The sequence below is a fragment of the Aotus nancymaae genome, unplaced genomic scaffold (genome assembly GCF_030222135.1).
Source record: "Aotus nancymaae isolate 86718 unplaced genomic scaffold, 86718_ANA_hifiasm-v0.15.2.pri h1tg000002l, whole genome shotgun sequence".
Lineage (NCBI taxonomy): Eukaryota > Metazoa > Chordata > Mammalia > Primates > Aotidae > Aotus > Aotus nancymaae.
In genome coordinates, this window is record NW_026988413.1 from 47,612,803 (window position 1) to 47,626,418 (window position 13,616).

A 13,616-nucleotide genomic window follows, 5' to 3' on the forward strand; every position below is an offset into this window, starting at 1 on the left:
TTCCAACCATCCGCCACTCATTCAGCCACTCACATTCAAGTGACAAGCCTTAGGCCAGTCACTTTCTGTATCTGTTTCTCGACTTTTGCGCAGCGGTTTCTGTGGGACGTGAGGCCCACTGGGAAGTGATCCCCTTTTCAGCTCAGTGCCTGGGATTTTGGGCATACTTGTCAACCTGGACTTATATACACCTACGATTTTGGACTAACTCTATTACCTCTGCTAGAAATTAACACAGAAATTTCACAGTTGATTGACAAGAATGAGAATCAGTGCTAAAGAGTCAAAATGTAACCAAATCCTTTCTCACTGAAAGAATGCTCAACGCAAGTGGACACAGTTCCCCCATTCGAACTTCAGCATCTATGCACTTAGAGGCAAGTTTTTCAAATTACACAGCTAAAACTGTCCCCGCTTTAAGTGCTGTAAAGCACTTAAAGCGGGGACAGTTTTAGCTGTGTATTTTCCAAAAGTTGTGTGCTCTACAAATAAAAAGCTGCTTTTGTTGCTACCTTTGGTCCGCAGGAGGAATGGGAGTCCTTTGCGGAGAGCATGGGAGACCCATGAGTCCTTTGCCGTCCTCTTTTCTGCCTCTGAGGGTGAAATGAGAGTGTGCAGCACTTTGGTAGGTAGCCATTCTCCCAGTTCGGCTCGGGGCGCAGCATAGCTGCAGTCCTCCTTGTGTGGCTACATTCATCATGAGCCATGTCTGAAAGAACTGATCGCATTTCACAGGCTAGCATGCTGTCTGTCTGACTGTGCTGGTGTTTTAACGAGAGCATCGTTGACAATTCTGTAACCTGAGAGCGCTGCCTAATTGTATTCTATGTAATAATGCGTGGGCTTGAGGAGGAGGCAGGTTTGGGGGAGAAGGAGGGAGAATGCACGTGTGGATCAGGGAAAGGCCTCTCCTTCTTTGGAGCACGGATGGGTTCAGTGCCCTCCTCATACTACTAAGTCTTTGGCTCGACACTACCAGTTGTGTGTCTAAAGTTTCTGTGTGTGTGTTTGTATGTGTGTGTCTGTCTCTAGGGCTGAGCAGGACCTCCACCTTCCTGTGGTAGCATGTTACTCAGAAGCTTGCACAAATCCCAGCCCTCCTGGAGACACAGTACATGTATGTTCTTAGAAAGTTTTCTTAATGATTGGTGACAGAGCGGTGGTTTAAAGGAGCTCGTTCTCCATTTCCCACTAAGGCCAGCTCCTCTTTGCGGAAGAGGGTCCTTGACTCTTACTTTGTAGCAGGAACCCCTAAGTACATGGACCCTTTTCAAAAGTTACAGGCTGAAAGACAAGATCTCTCACGTTAAACCCAATGTTGCAACTTTAACTGGGCAAACTCTCATTAGAGACCCGGGGGCAATGACTGTGCGGATGGAAGCTGATGTCTTTTCAGGGTGACTTCAGTGCAGTAAAGCTCTTGCTGAGACGTTTAACTCTAAAATCGGGCATTGGGGAGGCACTGCACCCTCTGAAATTAGAGGTCAGGGGATTTGGATTTCATTTCCAACCATCCGCCACTCATTCAGCCACTCACATTCAAGTGACAAGCCTTAGGCCAGTCACTTTCTGTATCTGTTTCTCGACTTTTGCGCAGCGGTTTCTGTGGGACGTGAGGCCCACTGGGAAGTGATCCCCTTTTCAGCTCAGTGCCTGGGATTTTGGGCATACTTGTCAACCTGGACTTATATACACCTACGATTTTGGACTAACTCTATTACCTCTGCTAGAAATTAACACAGAAATTTCACAGTTGATTGACAAGAATGAGAATCAGTGCTAAAGAGTCAAAATGTAACCAAATCCTTTCTCACTGAAAGAATGCTCAACGCAAGTGGACACAGTTCCCCCATTCGAACTTCAGCATCTATGCACTTAGAGGCAAGTTTTTCAAATTACACAGCTAAAACTGTCCCCGCTTTAAGTGCTGTAAAGCACTTAAAGCGGGGACAGTTTTAGCTGTGTATTTTCCAAAAGTTGTGTGCTCTACAAATAAAAAGCTGCTTTTGTTGCTACCTTTGGTCCGCAGGAGGAATGGGAGTCCTTTGCGGAGAGCATGGGAGACCCATGAGTCCTTTGCCGTCCTCTTTTCTGCCTCTGAGGGTGAAATGAGAGTGTGCAGCACTTTGGTAGGTAGCCATTCTCCCAGTTCGGCTCGGGGCGCAGCATAGCTGCAGTCCTCCTTGTGTGGCTACATTCATCATGAGCCGTGTCTGAAAGAACTGATCGCATTTCACAGGCTAGCATGCTGTCTGTCTGACTGTGCTGGTGTTTTAACGAGAGCATCGTTGACAATTCTGTAACCTGAGAGCGCTGCCTAATTGTATTCTATGTAATAATGCGTGGGCTTGAGGAGGAGGCAGGTTTGGGGGAGAAGGAGGGAGAATGCACGTGTGGATCAGGGAAAGGCCTCTCCTTCTTTGGAGCACGGATGGGTTCAGTGCCCTCCTCATACTACTAAGTCTTTGGCTCGACACTACCAGTTGTGTGTCTAAAGTTTCTGTGTGTGTGTTTGTATGTGTGTGTCTGTCTCTAGGGCTGAGCAGGACCTCCACCTTCCTGTGGTAGCATGTTACTCAGAAGCTTGCACAAATCCCAGCCCTCCTGGAGACACAGTACATGTATGTTCTTAGAAAGTTTTCTTAATGATTGGTGACAGAGCGGTGGTTTAAAGGAGCTCGTTCTCCATTTCCCACTAAGGCCAGCTCCTCTTTGCGGAAGAGGGTCCTTGACTCTTACTTTGTAGCAGGAACCCCTAAGTACATGGACCCTTTTCAAAAGTTACAGGCTGAAAGACAAGATCTCTCACGTTAAACCCAATGTTGCAACTTTAACTGGGCAAACTCTCATTAGAGACCCGGGGGCAATGACTGTGCGGATGGAAGCTGATGTCTTTTCAGGGTGACTTCAGTGCAGTAAAGCTCTTGCTGAGACGTTTAACTCTAAAATCGGGCATTGGGGAGGCACTGCACCCTCTGAAATTAGAGGTCAGGGGATTTGGATTTCATTTCCAACCATCCGCCACTCATTCAGCCACTCACATTCAAGTGACAAGCCTTAGGCCAGTCACTTTCTGTATCTGTTTCTCGACTTTTGCGCAGCGGTTTCTGTGGGACGTGAGGCCCACTGGGAAGTGATCCCCTTTTCAGCTCAGTGCCTGGGATTTTGGGCATACTTGTCAACCTGGACTTATATACACCTACGATTTTGGACTAACTCTATTACCTCTGCTAGAAATTAACACAGAAATTTCACAGTTGATTGACAAGAATGAGAATCAGTGCTAAAGAGTCAAAATGTAACCAAATCCTTTCTCACTGAAAGAATGCTCAACGCAAGTGGACACAGTTCCCCCATTCGAACTTCAGCATCTATGCACTTAGAGGCAAGTTTTTCAAATTACACAGCTAAAACTGTCCCCGCTTTAAGTGCTGTAAAGCACTTAAAGCGGGGACAGTTTTAGCTGTGTATTTTCCAAAAGTTGTGTGCTCTACAAATAAAAAGCTGCTTTTGTTGCTACCTTTGGTCCGCAGGAGGAATGGGAGTCCTTTGCGGAGAGCATGGGAGACCCATGAGTCCTTTGCCGTCCTCTTTTCTGCCTCTGAGGGTGAAATGAGAGTGTGCAGCACTTTGGTAGGTAGCCATTCTCCCAGTTCGGCTCGGGGCGCAGCATAGCTGCAGTCCTCCTTGTGTGGCTACATTCATCATGAGCCGTGTCTGAAAGAACTGATCGCATTTCACAGGCTAGCATGCTGTCTGTCTGACTGTGCTGGTGTTTTAACGAGAGCATCGTTGACAATTCTGTAACCTGAGAGCGCTGCCTAATTGTATTCTATGTAATAATGCGTGGGCTTGAGGAGGAGGCAGGTTTGGGGGAGAAGGAGGGAGAATGCACGTGTGGATCAGGGAAAGGCCTCTCCTTCTTTGGAGCACGGATGGGTTCAGTGCCCTCCTCATACTACTAAGCCTTTGGCTCGACACTACCAGTTGTGTGTCTAAAGTTTCTGTGTGTGTGTTTGTATGTGTGTGTCTGTCTCTAGGGCTGAGCAGGACCTCCACCTTCCTGTGGTAGCATGTTACTCAGAAGCTTGCACAAATCCCAGCCCTCCTGGAGACACAGTACATGTATGTTCTTAGAAAGTTTTCTTAATGATTGGTGACAGAGCGGTGATTTAAAGGAGCTCGTTCTCCATTTCCCACTAAGGCCAGCTCCTCTTTGCGGAAGAGGGTCCTTGACTCTTACTTTGTAGCAGGAACCCCTAAGTACATGGACCCTTTTCAAAAGTTACAGGCTGAAAGTCAAGATCTCTCACGTTAAACCCAATGTTGCAACTTTAACTGGGCAAACTCTCATTAGAGACCCGGGGGCAATGACTGTGCGGATGGAAGCTGATGTCTTTTCAGGGTGACTTCAGTGCAGTAAAGCTCTTGCTGAGACGTTTAACTCTAAAATCGGGCATTGGGGAGGCACTGCACCCTCTGAAATTAGAGGTCAGGGGATTTGGATTTCATTTCCAACCATCCGCCACTCATTCAGCCACTCACATTCAAGTGACAAGCCTTAGGCCAGTCACTTTCTGTATCTGTTTCTCGACTTTTGCGCAGCGGTTTCTGTGGGACGTGAGGCCCACTGGGAAGTGATCCCCTTTTCAGCTCAGTGCCTGGGATTTTGGGCATACTTGTCAACCTGGACTTATATACACCTACGATTTTGGACTAACTCTATTACCTCTGCTAGAAATTAACACAGAAATTTCACAGTTGATTGACAAGAATGAGAATCAGTGCTAAAGAGTCAAAATGTAACCAAATCCTTTCTCACTGAAAGAATGCTCAACGCAAGTGGACACAGTTCCCCCATTCGAACTTCAGCATCTATGCACTTAGAGGCAAGTTTTTCAAATTACACAGCTAAAACTGTCCCCGCTTTAAGTGCTGTAAAGCACTTAAAGCGGGGACAGTTTTAGCTGTGTATTTTCCAAAAGTTGTGTGCTCTACAAATAAAAAGCTGCTTTTGTTGCTACCTTTGGTCCGCAGGAGGAATGGGAGTCCTTTGCGGAGAGCATGGGAGACCCATGAGTCCTTTGCCGTCCTCTTTTCTGCCTCTGAGGGTGAAATGAGAGTGTGCAGCACTTTGGTAGGTAGCCATTCTCCCAGTTCGGCTCGGGGCGCAGCATAGCTGCAGTCCTCCTTGTGTGGCTACATTCATCATGAGCCGTGTCTGAAAGAACTGATCGCATTTCACAGGCTAGCATGCTGTCTGTCTGACTGTGCTGGTGTTTTAACGAGAGCATCGTTGACAATTCTGTAACCTGAGAGCGCTGCCTAATTGTATTCTATGTAATAATGCGTGGGCTTGAGGAGGAGGCAGGTTTGGGGGAGAAGGAGGGAGAATGCACGTGTGGATCAGGGAAAGGCCTCTCCTTCTTTGGAGCACGGATGGGTTCAGTGCCCTCCTCATACTACTAAGCCTTTGGCTCGACACTACCAGTTGTGTGTCTAAAGTTTCTGTGTGTGTGTTTGTATGTGTGTGTCTGTCTCTAGGGCTGAGCAGGACCTCCACCTTCCTGTGGTAGCATGTTACTCAGAAGCTTGCACAAATCCCAGCCCTCCTGGAGACACAGTACATGTATGTTCTTAGAAAGTTTTCTTAATGATTGGTGACAGAGCGGTGATTTAAAGGAGCTCGTTCTCCATTTCCCACTAAGGCCAGCTCCTCTTTGCGGAAGAGGGTCCTTGACTCTTACTTTGTAGCAGGAACCCCTAAGTACATGGACCCTTTTCAAAAGTTACAGGCTGAAAGTCAAGATCTCTCACGTTAAACCCAATGTTGCAACTTTAACTGGGCAAACTCTCATTAGAGACCCGGGGGCAATGACTGTGCGGATGGAAGCTGAGGTCTTTTCAGGGTGACTTCAGTGCAGCAAAGCTCTTGCTGAGACGTTTAACTCTAAAATCGGGCATTGGGGATGCACTGCACCCTCTGAAATTAGAGGTCAGGGGATTTGGATTTCGTTTCCAACCATCCGCCACTCATTCAGCCACTCACATTCAAGTGACAAGCCTTAGGCCAGTCACTTTCTGTATCTGTTTCTCGACTTTTGCGCAGCGGTTTCTGTGGGACGTGAGGCCCACTGGGAAGTGATCCCCTTTTCAGCTCAGTGCCTGGGATTTTGGGCATACTTGTCAACCTGGACTTATATACACCTACGATTTTGGACTAACTCTATTACCTCTGCTAGAAATTAACACAGAAATTTCACAGTTGATTGACAAGAATGAGAATCAGTGCTAAAGAGTCAAAATGTAACCAAATCCTTTCTCACTGAAAGAATGCTCAACGCAAGTGGACACAGTTCCCCCATTCGAACTTCAGCATCTATGCACTTAGAGGCAAGTTTTTCAAATTACACAGCTAAAACTGTCCCCGCTTTAAGTGCTGTAAAGCACTTAAAGCGGGGACAGTTTTAGCTGTGTATTTTCCAAAAGTTGTGTGCTCTACAAATAAAAAGCTGCTTTTGTTGCTACCTTTGGTCCGCAGGAGGAATGGGAGTCCTTTGCGGAGAGCATGGGAGACCCATGAGTCCTTTGCCGTCCTCTTTTCTGCCTCTGAGGGTGAAATGAGAGTGTGCAGCACTTTGGTAGGTAGCCATTCTCCCAGTTCGGCTCGGGGCGCAGCATAGCTGCAGTCCTCCTTGTGTGGCTACATTCATCATGAGCCGTGTCTGAAAGAACTGATCGCATTTCACAGGCTAGCATGCTGTCTGTCTGACGGTGCTGGTGTTTTAACGAGAGCATCGTTGACAATTCTGTAACCTGAGAGCGCTGCCTAATTGTATTCTATGTAATAATGCGTGGGCTTGAGGAGGAGGCAGGTTTGGGGGAGAAGGAGGGAGAATGCACGTGTGGATCAGGGAAAGGCCTCTCCTTCTTTGGAGCACGGATGGGTTCAGTGCCCTCCTCATACTACTAAGCCTTTGGCTCGACACTACCAGTTGTGTGTCTAAAGTTTCTGTGTGTGTGTTTGTATGTGTGTGTCTGTCTCTAGGGCTGAGCAGGACCTCCACCTTCCTGTGGTAGCATGTTACTCAGAAGCTTGCACAAATCCCAGCCCTCCTGGAGACACAGTACATGTATGTTCTTAGAAAGTTTTCTTAATGATTGGTGACAGAGCGGTGATTTAAAGGAGCTCGTTCTCCATTTCCCACTAAGGCCAGCTCCTCTTTGCGGAAGAGGGTCCTTGACTCTTACTTTGTAGCAGGAACCCCTAAGTACATGGACCCTTTTCAAAAGTTACAGGCTGAAAGTCAAGATCTCTCACGTTAAACCCAATGTTGCAACTTTAACTGGGCAAACTCTCATTAGAGACCCGGGGGCAATGACTGTGCGGATGGAAGCTGATGTCTTTTCAGGGTGACTTCAGTGCAGTAAAGCTCTTGCTGAGACGTTTAACTCTAAAATCGGGCATTGGGGAGGCACTGCACCCTCTGAAATTAGAGGTCAGGGGATTTGGATTTCATTTCCAACCATCCGCCACTCATTCAGCCACTCACATTCAAGTGACAAGCCTTAGGCCAGTCACTTTCTGTATCTGTTTCTCGACTTTTGCGCAGCGGTTTCTGTGGGACGTGAGGCCCACTGGGAAGTGATCCCCTTTTCAGCTCAGTGCCTGGGATTTTGGGCATACTTGTCAACCTGGACTTATATACACCTACGATTTTGGACTAACTCTATTACCTCTGCTAGAAATTAACACAGAAATTTCACAGTTGATTGACAAGAATGAGAATCAGTGCTAAAGAGTCAAAATGTAACCAAATCCTTTCTCACTGAAAGAATGCTCAACGCAAGTGGACACAGTTCCCCCATTCGAACTTCAGCATCTATGCACTTAGAGGCAAGTTTTTCAAATTCCACAGCTAAAACTGTCCCCGCTTTAAGTGCTGTAAAGCACTTAAAGCGGGGACAGTTTTAGCTGTGTATTTTCCAAAAGTTGTGTGCTCTACAAATAAAAAGCTGCTTTTGTTGCTACCTTTGGTCCGCAGGAGGAATGGGAGTCCTTTGTGGAGAGCATGGGAGACCCATGAGTCCTTTGCCGTCCTCTTTTCTGCCTCTGAGGGTGAAATGAGAGTGTGCAGCACTTTGGTAGGTAGCCATTCTCCCAGTTCGGCTCGGGGCGCAGCATAGCTGCAGTCCTCCTTGTGTGGCTACATTCATCATGAGCCGTGTCTGAAAGAACTGATCGCATTTCACAGGCTAGCATGCTGTCTGTCTGACTGTGCTGGTGTTTTAACGAGAGCATCGTTGACAATTCTGTAACCTGAGAGCGCTGCCTAATTGTATTCTATGTAATAATGCGTGGGCTTGAGGAGGAGGCAGGTTTGGGGGAGAAGGAGGGAGAATGCACGTGTGGATCAGGGAAAGGCCTCTCCTTCTTTGGAGCACGGATGGGTTCAGTGCCCTCCTCATACTACTAAGTCTTTGGCTCGACACTACCAGTTGTGTGTCTAAAGTTTCTGTGTGTGTGTTTGTATGTGTGTGTCTGTCTCTAGGGCTGAGCAGGACCTCCACCTTCCTGTGGTAGCATGTTACTCAGAAGCTTGCACAAATCCCAGCCCTCCTGGAGACACAGTACATGTATGTTCTTAGAAAGTTTTCTTAATGATTGGTGACAGAGCGGTGATTTAAAGGAGCTCGTTCTCCATTTCCCACTAAGGCCAGCTCCTCTTTGCGGAAGAGGGTCCTTGACTCTTACTTTGTAGCAGGAACCCCTAAGTACATGGACCCTTTTCAAAAGTTACAGGCTGAAAGTCAAGATCTCTCACGTGAAACCCAATGTTGCAACTTTAACTGGGCAAACTCTCATTAGAGACCCGGGGGCAATGACTGTGCGGATGGAAGCTGATGTCTTTTCAGGGTGACTTCAGTGCAGTAAAGCTCTTGCTGAGACGTTTAACTCTAAAATCGGGCATTGGGGAGGCACTGCACCCTCTGAAATTAGAGGTCAGGGGATTTGGATTTCATTTCCAACCATCCGCCACTCATTCAGCCACTCACATTCAAGTGACAAGCCTTAGGCCAGTCACTTTCTGTATCTGTTTCTCGACTTTTGCGCAGCGGTTTCTGTGGGACGTGAGGCCCACTGGGAAGTGATCCCCTTTTCAGCTCAGTGCCTGGGATTTTGGGCATACTTGTCAACCTGGACTTATATACACCTACGATTTTGGACTAACTCTATTACCTCTGCTAGAGATTAACACAGAAATTTCACAGTTGATTGACAAGAATGAGAATCAGTGCTAAAGAGTCAAAATGTAACCAAATCCTTTCTCACTGAAAGAATGCTCAACGCAAGTGGACACAGTTCCCCCATTCGAACTTCAGCATCTATGCACTTAGAGGCAAGTTTTTCAAATTACACAGCTAAAACTGTCCCCGCTTTAAGTGCTGTAAAGCACTTAAAGCGGGGACAGTTTTAGCTGTGTATTTTCCAAAAGTTGTGTGCTCTACAAATAAAAAGCTGCTTTTGTTGCTACCTTTGGTCCGCAGGAGGAATGGGAGTCCTTTGCGGAGAGCATGGGAGACCCATGAGTCCTTTGCCGTCCTCTTTTCTGCCTCTGAGGGTGAAATGAGAGTGTGCAGCACTTTGGTAGGTAGCCATTCTCCCAGTTCGGCTCGGGGCGCAGCATAGCTGCAGTCCTCCTTGTGTGGCTACATTCATCATGAGCCGTGTCTGAAAGAACTGATCGCATTTCACAGGCTAGCATGCTGTCTGTCTGACTGTGCTGGTGTTTTAACGAGAGCATCGTTGACAATTCTGTAACCTGAGAGCGCTGCCTAATTGTATTCTATGTAATAATGCGTGGGCTTGAGGAGGAGGCAGGTTTGGGGGAGAAGGAGGGAGAATGCACGTGTGGATCAGGGAAAGGCCTCTCCTTCTTTGGAGCACGGATGGGTTCAGTGCCCTCCTCATACTACTAAGCCTTTGGCTCGACACTACCATTTGTGTGTCTAAAGTTTCTGTGTGTGTGATTGTATGTGTGTGTCTGTGTCTAGGGCTGAGCAGGACCTCCACCTTCCTGTGGTAGCATGTTACTCAGAAGCTTGCACAAATCCCAGCCCTCCTGGAGACACAGTACATGTATGTTCTTAGAAAGTTTTCTTAATTATTGGTGACAGAGCGGTGATTTAAAGGAGCTCGTTCTCCATTTCCCACTAAGGCCAGCTCCTCTTTGCGGAAGAGGGTCCTTGACTCTTACTTTGTAGCAGGAACCCCTAAGTACATGGACCCTTTTCAGAAGTTACAGGCTGAAAGTCAAGATCTCTCACGTTAAACCCAATGTTGCAACTTTAACTGGGCAAACTCTCATTAGAGACCCGGGGGCAATGACTGTGCGGATGGAAGCTGATGTCTTTTCAGGGTGACTTCAGTGCAGTAAAGCTCTTGCTGAGACGTTTAACTCTAAAATCGGGCATTGGGGAGGCACTGCACCCTCTGAAATTAGAGGTCAGGGGATTTGGATTTCATTTCCAACCATCCGCCATTCATTCAGCCACTCACATTCAAGTGACAAGCCTTAGGCCAGTCACTTTCTGTATCTGTTTCTCGACTTTTGCGCAGCGGTTTCTGTGGGACGTGAGGCCCACTGGGAAGTGATCCCCTTTTCAGCTCAGTGCCTGGGATTTTGGGCATACTTGTCAACCTGGACTTATATACACCTACGATTTTGGACTAACTCTATTACCTCTGCTAGAAATTAACACAGAAATTTCACAGTTGATTGACAAGAATGAGAATCAGTGCTAAAGAGTCAAAATATAACCAAATCCTTTCTCACTGAAAGAATGCTCAACGCAAGTGGACACAGTTCCCCCATTCGAACTTCAGCATCTATGCACTTAGAGGCAAGTTTTTCAAATTACACAGCTAAAACGGTCCCCGCTTTAAGTGCTGTACAGCACTTAAAGCGGGGACAGTTTTAGCTGTGTATTTTCCAAAAGTTGTGTGCTCTACAAATAAAAAGCTGCTTTTGTTGCTACCTTTGGTCCGCAGGAGGAATGGGAGTCCTTTGCGGAGAGCATGGGAGACCCATGAGTCCTTTGCCGTCCTCTTTTCTGCCTCTGAGGGTGAAATGAGAGTGTGCAGCACTTTGGTAGGTAGCCATTCTCCCAGTTCGGCTCGGGGCGCAGCATAGCTGCAGTCCTCCTTGTGTGGCTACATTCATCATGAGCCGTGTCTGAAAGAACTGATCGCATTTCACAGGCTAGCATGCTGTCTGTCTGACGGTGCTGGTGTTTTAACGAGAGCATCGTTGACAATTCTGTAACCTGAGAGCGCTGCCTAATTGTATTCTATGTAATAATGCGTGGGCTTGAGGAGGAGGCAGGTTTGGGGGAGAAGGAGGGAGAATGCACGTGTGGATCAGGGAAAGGCCTCTCCTTCTTTGGAGCACGGATGGGTTCAGTGCCCTCCTCATACTACTAAGTCTTTGGCTCGACACTACCAGTTGTGTGTCTAAAGTTTCTGTGTGTGTGTTTGTATGTGTGTGTCTGTCTCTAGGGCTGAGCAGGACCTCCACCTTCCTGTGGTAGCATGTTACTCAGAACCTTGCACAAATCCCAGCCCTCCTGGAGACACAGTACATGTATGTTCTTAGAAAGTTTTCTTAATGATTGGTGACAGAGCGGTGATTTAAAGGAGCTCGTTCTCCATTTCCCACTAAGGCCAGCTCCTCTTTGCGGAAGAGGGTCCTTGACTCTTACTTTGTAGCAGGAACCCCTAAGTACATGGACCCTTTTCAAAAGTTACAGGCTGAAAGTCAAGATCTCTCACGTTAAACCCAATGTTGCAACTTTAACTGGGCAAACTCTCATTAGAGACCCGGGGGCAATGACTGTGCGGATGGAAGCTGATGTCTTTTCCGGGTGACTTCAGTGCAGTAAAGCTCTTGCTGAGACGTTTAACTCTAAAATCGGGCATTGGGGAGGCACTGCACCCTCTGAAATTAGAGGTCACGGGATTTGGATTTCATTTCCAACCATCCGCCACTCATTCAGCCACTCACATTCAAGTGACAAGCCTTAGGCCAGTCACTTTCTGTATCTGTTTCTCGACTTTTGCGCAGCGGTTTCTGTGGGACGTGAGGCCCACTGGGAAGTGATCCCCTTTTCAGCTCAGTGCCTGGGATTTTGGGCATACTTGTCAACCTGGACTTATATACACCTACGATTTTGGACTAACTCTATTACCTCTGCTAGAAATTAACACAGAAATTTCACAGTTGATTGACAAGAATGAGAATCAGTGCTAAAGAGTCAAAATGTAACCAAATCCTTTCTCACTGAAAGAATGCTCAACGCAAGTGGACACAGTTCCCCCATTCGAACTTCAGCATCTATGCACTTAGAGGCAAGTTTTTCAAATTACACAGCTAAAACGGTCCCCGCTTTAAGTGCTGTAAAGCACTTAAAGCGGGGACCGTTTTAGCTGTGTATTTTCCAAAAGTTGTGTGCTCTACAAATAAAAAGCTGCTTTTGTTGCTACCTTTGGTCCGCAGGAGGAATGGGAGTCCTTTGCGGAGAGCATGGGAGACCCATGAGTCCTTTGCCGTCCTCTTTTCTGCCTCTGAGGGTGAAATGAGAGTGTGCAGCACTTTGGTAGGTAGCCATTCTCCCAGTTCGGCTCGGGGCGCAGCATAGCTGCAGTCCTCCTTGTGTGGCTACATTCATCATGAGCCGTGTCTGAAAGAACTGATCGCATTTCACAGGCTAGCATGCTGTCTGTCTGACTGTGCTGGTGTTTTAACGAGAGCATCGTTGACAATTCTGTAACCTGAGAGCGCTGCCTAATTGTATTCTATGTAATAATGCGTGGGCTTGAGGAGGAGGCAGGTTTGGGGGAGAAGGAGGGAGAATGCACGTGTGGATCAGGGAAAGGCCTCTCCTTCTTTGGAGCACGGATGGGTTCAGTGCCCTCCTCATACTACTAAGCCTTTGGCTCGACACTACCATTTGTGTGTCTAAAGTTTCTGTGTGTGTGTTTGTATGTGTGTGTCTGTGTCTAGGGCTGAGCAGGACCTCCACCTTCCTGTGGTAGCATGTTACTCAGAAGCTTGCACAAATCCCAGCCCTCCTGGAGACACAGTACATGTATGTTCTTAGAAAGTTTTCTTAATGATTGGTGACAGAGCGGTGATTTAAAGGAGCTCGTTCTCCATTTCCCACTAAGGCCAGCTCCTCTTTGCGGAAGAGGGTCCTTGACTCTTACTTTGTAGCAGGAACCCCTAAGTACATGGACCCTTTTCAAAAGTTACAGGCTGAAAGTCAAGATCTCTCACGTGAAACCCAATGTTGCAACTTTAACTGGGCAAACTCTCATTAGAGACCCGGGGGCAATGACTGTGCGGATGGAAGCTGATGTCTTTTCAGGGTGACTTCAGTGCAGTAAAGCTCTTGCTGAGACATTTAACTCTAAAATCGGGCATTGGGGAGGCACTGCACCCTCTGAAATTAGAGGTCAGGGGATTTGGATTTCATTTCCAACCATCCGCCACTCATTCAGCCACTCACATTCAAGTGACAAGCCTTAGGCCAGTCACTTTCTGTATCTGTTTCTC